This window comes from Triticum dicoccoides, chromosome 4B (assembly GCF_002162155.2).
Source record: "Triticum dicoccoides isolate Atlit2015 ecotype Zavitan chromosome 4B, WEW_v2.0, whole genome shotgun sequence".
NCBI classification, from domain to species: domain Eukaryota; kingdom Viridiplantae; phylum Streptophyta; class Magnoliopsida; order Poales; family Poaceae; genus Triticum; species Triticum dicoccoides.
The window spans coordinates 133,250,888-133,259,065 of NC_041387.1; positions in this window are offsets into that span (position 1 = coordinate 133,250,888).

Here is an 8,178-nt window from a genome sequence, read left to right on the forward strand (position 1 = left end):
GATGATCTTGGTTTCGCTCTTGGTCAATACTTAAGCGAGCATATAGAGTTCCCCATGGCAGATTTAGCATACACATACCAGCAAGGGAAGCCACTCATCAGACCTGAGGAGCTCCGGCTTCTATGAACACAAATGCGAAGATTGTATGAGTGGTACATTGAAGCCTCAAAGGAAGGGAGCAACATGATCATGGTGGGAATTAGAGATGAGCATTACTTCAGTGGAGACGAGGAGATGTACACTGAATTTCATGAATTATTTCAGTTATACAATCAAGATGTCGTCGACAAATCTATCGTCAGTTGCTATTGTCCGTAAGTAGTATTTCTGTAATTGAGTCTCTAGCGCTCGTTCATTGCATATATAATTATCCTCACTCTATTATGCAGAATGAAGATTCTCAAATGCAAAAGAGGACAAATCTATGACATTGGGTTCATTAACCCAAATAACATACATGAATATACGGTAGCAAACAACACTGAGGAAACAGAGGCTAACTTGCTAAAGGCGTTCATTGCACAACAAACCAGAAGGGAAATACTATTTCCTTACAACTTCAAGTGAGTGTTATTGTCTTGTACGCATTTTGTTTCGCTTACTCGATGTTAAGTGTAATTGATGTGTTATTCATGCGCAGGTTCCACTTTATTCTTCTAGTCATTCAGGTTGACGATGGATTAGTACTTGTTATGGACTCGAAAAGTAAAGACCCTCAGATGTGGGTGGACGTGAGTGAAATGCTCTAGAGGTAAGTTCAATCATTATTGCACTATATCGGCAACTTTCGTTCATTTCCTGATATCAAGTAATTAATAACTCATTTATTCATTTTCTTTGTCGGGCAGGGTTTGGAAAAAGTAAGCAGGCTACGGGTGAACGGAAAGAGGAGCTGCGATTTCGACAAATCAATCTAAGTAGTACTAGCTAGTTCCATGCATCTCTCTTTGATTCTAGTTTCAATACCATTATCATGTTTGATTATTATTTTGATTGAACTCTATTCTCGTAAAGTGCTTGAGGCTGGGAGACTGGAATAATTTATGTGGATACTACGTTTGCGAGTTCATTCGCCAGACGACCTGTGAGAAGGGCAGAATTTTAGAAAAATTTGAGTACGTAAACAATATTCACAATTTTATTTTATTATCATCAATTGTGTTGAGTTTCCTTCATATATATTGACCCCCTTCTTTAAAATAGATCGAGCGGATGCCGGATGATCTCCTACTAAAGGATCTCATACGAACAATTCAAGAGGAATTGGGGGATTCTTACTTGAAGAGGTCATAGCTAAAAATGGAGAATACCATCAGGAAGTGGTAGGGAATTTTGGTAATTAGATATTAGGGATCGTAACAAATATTATATTATATATATTCATGAACATGTACTATATGTATTTGAGTCGAATATATATACGAAAACTTGTTGTTCGACCAAGCACGAAGAAAGAGGTCACTTCTCTATATTCATGACGATGTTGTGTATAGTTCCATCATTGCTATATGTAGTAGCTAGCGTCGAGTTGAATGGAAAACACACAATAAAAATGAAAACCCTAAATGCAAAAAATTGAATGGTAAACACAAAATGAAACCCCTAAACCCTCCAAAACCCTAAACCCCCCCCCTTCAAAAAAAACTACAAAATGAAACCCCTAAACCCTCCAAAACCCTAAACCCCTCCTTTAAAAAAACTCTAAACCCTAGAGCTTGGCAGCGCCTGATGTGTGGCTACCTTTCAGTCTCCGTTTGTGTTACCAATTGGGACTAAAGGTCCTCCTGCCTGAGCGCTCCACAGCGGCCACGTGGAGCCCCTTTAGTCTCGGTTCGTAACACAACCGGGACTAAAAAGGGGGCCCTTTAGTCCCGATTACTTAATCCCGGTTGCCATGGCCCTTACTAACCGGGACTAATGTCCCTTTTTCTACTAATGAACACTGCTCCTCTGCAGTCTTTCATGTACCATGTCGTTCCAGGGGGGGTTCCTCTGGCTTCAACTGAGCTCAAAACCAGCTCAGGACTATTTTCAAGCGTAGCCACCTGCTAGATTGATAACTTGTGGGCCCCGCTTGTAATATTTCAAGTCAACAGATTAATCGGCATGATTTTGTTTTTTTGCTAACCATTATTCCTAGAGTCTGGAGTAATAATTAAAATCCCCTACAACTGTTTTTTTTGTTGTAGTAGGCAGATCTGATGTGAATTTCCTCTAATATGACTTACAACTAATATAACAATGCATGTATGAACCTTTTGGAGACTCACCACTTAGTTGGTGCACGTTAATTTCTGGCCACCAAATATGAAACGGTATGCATGCATGAACATATCGTGCTAATGTCTCGTGTTATTTTATGCTTCTTATTCTTATTTGCATGGAAGTTGTTTACCTATGGACCTTCATTTTTTTAAATACTGTAATGCGAGCACTTTACATGCAAAAGAGTAAGGTGTCGAGAGTGTTGTGTTTGTGTCGAATATTTTGTACTAGTCGGGTTACGCTTCGACTTGGTGTTGTAGTGTGGGTACGATACGTGTAGTGTCAGAGTCAGACATGTTGTACCCTTGGCCTCTTATATATGAGGAGGCACCCCATGTTGTAACCTATGCCAACATAATAGCACAGGAACGCAGGGGGAATCGGCGGCATGTGTCGGCGTCCAGGGCGACCTGATGTGGTATTGTCGCGGTATCATGGGGAGGAGCGCTCATAGTCAGGCCCCGGAGATGTAGCAATATTGGTGAACCTCGTTAACAAATCTCGGTGTCGTCCTCGTGTGATTGCTTGGTCCTCGGATGATCAACGGTATGCCTCGGATTTATTCTAACAAGTGGTATCATGAGCAAGGTTCGAAGAGGCCGTGGAATTGATCTAGAGGAAGGTTTGATGCGTTGATCGGTATCGTTTGCGCGGTTGAGATCGATTGTACAATACGTCAGGCGAAGGCAATCTCGACGAGTTGTGAGATTTTTTGTTCAAAAGGACCATCTGTCAAACACAATTAACAGAAAAGACCACCTCTGAATCACATTGACAAAACAGACTAGTTAGACCGTTGCGGCAGGCGCGGCAGCCAACACGTGGCACCTGCTGCCACGGGCTCAGGCGGCAGCACCTGCCGCCACTGCCTGATTTTTTGTCCAAAAGAACCACCTGCCGAATCAAATTGACAAAAAAGACCACTTTTAAGTCCCAATGACAAAAAAGACTAGCTGCACCGTGGCGGCAGGCGCGCCAGCCGACACGTGGCACCTACCGCCATGAGTGCAGGCGGCAAGAGCTGCCGCCATGGTCGCAGGCGGCATGTTGAGCAGCACAGCACCAAGCGTTATCTGAGAATGGAGAACGGAAGACGTAGAGCCTGCCGCCCCATGCTGCGGCGGCACCCTTTGCCAGCAGCAGGTTTGCTAGATTTTATCAAATGAATGATGGGACTGCGCATGTATTATAGCGCGTGACAGTGTATTTCACTCAGCATTCTTTGCATGCATGCATGCATCGGTGTGGAACCAAGCTGGACTAGCCAAGCTGCCGCCTCGCGTGGCAGCGGCAGGTCCACAAGAGCTGCTTCATCCCGTTGGACGGACGAAAAAACTGTGGCACGACGGCTGCCGCTTGAGGCAGTGGCGGCAGGTGCTGCCGCCTGAGCCCGTGGCGGCAGGTGCCACGTGTTGGCTACCGCGCCTGCCGCCACGGTCTAACTGGTCCGTTTTGTCAATGTGATTCAAAAGTGGTCTTTTCTATTAATTGTGTTTGACAGATGGTCCTTTTGAACAAAAAATCTCACAACTCGTCGAGATTGCCTTCGCCTGACGTATTGTACAATCGATCTCAACCGCGCAAACGATACCGATCAACGCATCAAACCTTCCTCTAGATCAATTCCACGGCCTCTTTGAACCTTGCTCATGATACCACTTGTTAGAATAAATCCGAGGCATGCCATTGATCATCCAAGGACCAAGCAATCACACGAGGACGACACCGAGATTTGTTAACGAGGTTCACCAATATTGCTACATCTCCGGGGCCTGACTATGAGCGCTCCTCCCCATGATACCGCGACAATACCGCATCAGGTCGCCCTGGACGCCGGCACATGCCGCCGGTTTCCCTTGCGTTCCTATGCTATTATGTTGGCATAGGTTACAACGTGGGGTGCCTCCTCATATATAAGAGGCCAAGGGTACAACATGTCTGACTCCGACACTACATGTATCTTACCCACACTACAACACCAAGTCCAAGCGCAACCCAACTAGTACAAAATATTCGACACAAACACAACACTCTCGACACCTTACTCTTTTGCATGTAAAGTGCTTGCATTACGATATTTAAAAAAATGAAGGTCCATAGGTAAACAACTTCCATGCAAATAAGAATAAGAAGCATAAAATAACGTGAGACATTAGCACGATATGTTCATGCATGCATACCGTTTCATATTGGGTGGCCAGAAATCGACGTGCACCAACTAAGTGGTGAGTCTCCAAAAGGTTCATACATGCATTGTTATATTAGTTGTAAGTCATATTAGAGGAAATTCACATCAGATCTGCCTACTACAACAACAAAAAATAGTTGTAGGGGATTTTAATTATTACTCCGGACTCTAGGAATAATGGCTAGCAAAAAAACAAAATCATGTCGATTAATCTGTTGACTTGAAATATTACAAGCGGGGCCCACAAGTTATCAATCTAGCAGGTGGCTACGCTTGAAAATACTCCTGAGCTGGTTTTGAGCTCAGTTCAAGCCAGAGGAACCCCCTCCCCTGGAACGACATGGTACATGAAAGACTGCAGAGGAGCAGTGTTCATTAGTAGAAAAGGGACATTAGTCCCGGTTCGTAAGGGCCATGGCAACCGGGATTAAGTAATCGGGACTAAAGGGCCCCCTCTTTAGTCCCGGATGTGTTACAAACCGAGACTAAAGGGGCTCCACGTGGCCGTTGTGGAGCGCTCTGGCAGGAGGACCTTTAGTCCCATTTGGTAACACAAACCGAGACTGAAAGGTAGCCACACGTCAGGCGCTGCCAAGCTCTGGGGTTTAGAGTTTTTTTTTTGAAAGGAGGGGTTTAGGGTTTTGGAGGGTTTAGGGGTTTCATTTTGTAGTTTTTTTTGAAAGGAGGGGTTTAGGGTTTTGGAGGGTTTAGGGGTTTAATTTTGTGTTTACCATTCAATTTTTTGCATTTAGGGTTTTCATTTTTATTTTATGCTTTCCATTCAACTCGACGCTAGCTACTACATATAGCAATGATGGAACTATTACACAACATCGTCATGAATATAGAGAAGTGACCTCTTTCTTCATGCTTGGTCGAACAACAAGTTTTCGTATATATATTCGACTCAAATACATATAGTACATGTTCATGCATATATACAATATAATATTTGTTACGATCCCTAATATCTAATTACCAAAATTCCCTACCACTTCCCGATGGTATTATCCATTTTTATCTATGACCTCTTCAAGTAAGAATCCCCCAATTCCTCTTGAATTGCTCGTATGAGATCCTTTAGTAGGAGATCGTTCGGCATCTGCTCGATCTAATTTAAAGAAGGGGGTCAATATATATGAATGAAACTCAACACAATTGATGATAATAAAATAAAATTGTGAATTGTTTACGTACTCAAATTTTTCTAAAATTCTGCCCTTCTCACAGGTCGTCTGGCGAATGAACTCGCAAACGTAGTATCCACATAAATTATTCCCGTCTCCCTGCCTCAAGCACTTTACGAGAATAGAGTTCAATCAAAATAATAATCAAACATGATAATGGTATTGAAACTAGAATCAAAGGAGATGCATGGAACTAGCTAGTACTACTTAAATTGAGTTATCGAAATCGCAACTCCTCTTTCCGTTCACCCCTAGTCTGCTTACTTTTTCCAAACCCTACCCGACAAAGAAAATGAATAAATGATTTTTTAATTACTTGATATCAGGAAATGAACGAAAGTTGCCGATATAGTGCAATAATGATTGAACTTACCTCTAGAGCGTTTCACTCAGGTCCACCCACATCTAAGGGTCTTTACTTTTCGAGTCCTTAACAAGTACTAATCCATCGTCAACCTGAATGACTAGAAGAATAAAGTGGAACCTGCGCATGAATAACACATCAATTATACTTAACATCGAGTAAGCAAAACAAAATGTGTACAAGACAATAACACTCATTTGAAGTTGTAAGGAAATAGTATTTCCCTTCTGGTTTGTTGTGCAATGAACACCTTTATCAAGTTAGCCTCTGTTTTCTCAGCGGTGTTTGCTACCGTATATTCATGTATGTTATTTGGGTTAATGAACTCAATGTCATAAATTTGTCCTCTTTTGCATTTGAGAATCTTCATTCTGCATAATAGAGTGAGGATAATTATATATGCAATGAACGAGCGCTAGAGACTCAATTACAGAAATACTACTTACGGACAATAGCAACTGACGATAGATTTGTCGACGGCATCTTGATTGTATAACTGAAATAATTCATCAAATTCAGTGTACATCTCCTCGTCTCCACTGAAGTAATGCTCATCTCTAATTCCCACCATGATCATGTTGCTCCCTTCCTTTGAGGCTTCAATGTACCACTCATACAATCTTCGCATTTGTGTTGGTTGAAGCCAGAGCTCCTCAGGTCTGATGAGTTGCTTCCCGTGCTGGTATTTGTATGCTAAATCTGCCATGGGGAACTCTATATGCTCGCCTAAGTATTGACCAAGAGTGAAACCAAGATCATCGGCCTCTACCTCTGGATCATAATCAATATCGGTGAACACGTTGCGTGGGGGGGGGAGGGGGGCACGATTGGTTTTTTTGTTCGCCGAGCTGGGGAATTGTTTTCCCACTTGCACTACTACTTCCCGGTCTCTGCACATGTTCTTTGTGGGACTTCATAATGGAGCGGTCATAGTTTGATGGCAGCTCAGGCGGTGCTTGCGTAAGATTTTCCAGACAGTGCTTCGCTTTTGTCGGATCTATTTCTGTTGGAAATATGCCCTAGAGGCAATAATAAAATAGTTATTATTATGTTTCCATGTTCATGATAATTGTCTATTGTTCATGCTATAATTGTATTGACCGGAAACCGTAATACATGTTTGAATACATAGACCACAACATGTCCCTAATGAGCCTCTAGTTGACTAGCTCGTTGATCAATAGATGGTCATGGTTTCCTAACTATGGACATTGGATGTCATTGATAACGGGATCACATCATTAGGAGAATGATGTGATGGACAAGACCCAATCCTAAGCATAGCACTAGATCGCATAGTTCGTTTGCTAAAAGCTTTTCTGAATGTCAAGTATCATTTCCTTAGACCATGAGATTGTGCAACTCCCAGATACCGTAGGAATGCTTTGGGTGTACCAAACGTCACAACATAACTGGGTGGCTATAAAGGTACACTACAGGTATCTCCGAAAGTATCTGTTGGGTTGGCACGAATCGAGACTGGGATTTGTCACTCCGTATGACGGAGAGGTATCTCTGGGCCCACTCGGTAGTGCATCATCATAATGAGATCATAGTGATTAAGAATTTAGTCATGGGATCATGCATTACGGAACGAGTAAAGTGACTTGCCGGTAATGAGATTGAACGAGGTATTGGGATACCAACGATCGAATCTCGGACAAGTAATGTACAGATTGACAAAGGGAATTGCATACGGGATTGATTGAATCCCTGACATCGTGGTTCATCCAATGAGATCATCGTGGAACATGTGGGAGACAACATGGGTATCCAGATCCCGCTATTGGTTATTGGCTGGAGAGTTGTCTCGGTCATGACTACGTGATTCCCAAACTCGTAGGGTCTACATACTTAAGGTTCGGTGATGCTAGAGTTGTTATGGGAATTAGTGTGCGGTTACCGAATGTTGTTCGGAGTCCCGAATGAGATCCCGGTCGTCACGAGGAGTTCCAGAATGGTCCGGAGGTAAATATTTATATATGGGAAGTCAAGTTTCAGTCACCGGAATAATTTCGAGGGTTACCGGTATTGTACCGGGACCAGCAGAAGGTGTCCGGGAGTCCACCGGGTGGGTCCACCTGCCACGAGGGACTACATGGGATGAACAAGGGTGGGAACCAGACCCCTAGTGTCCTGGTGCCTCCCAAGGTCCCAAGGCGCCTAGGGTTGAA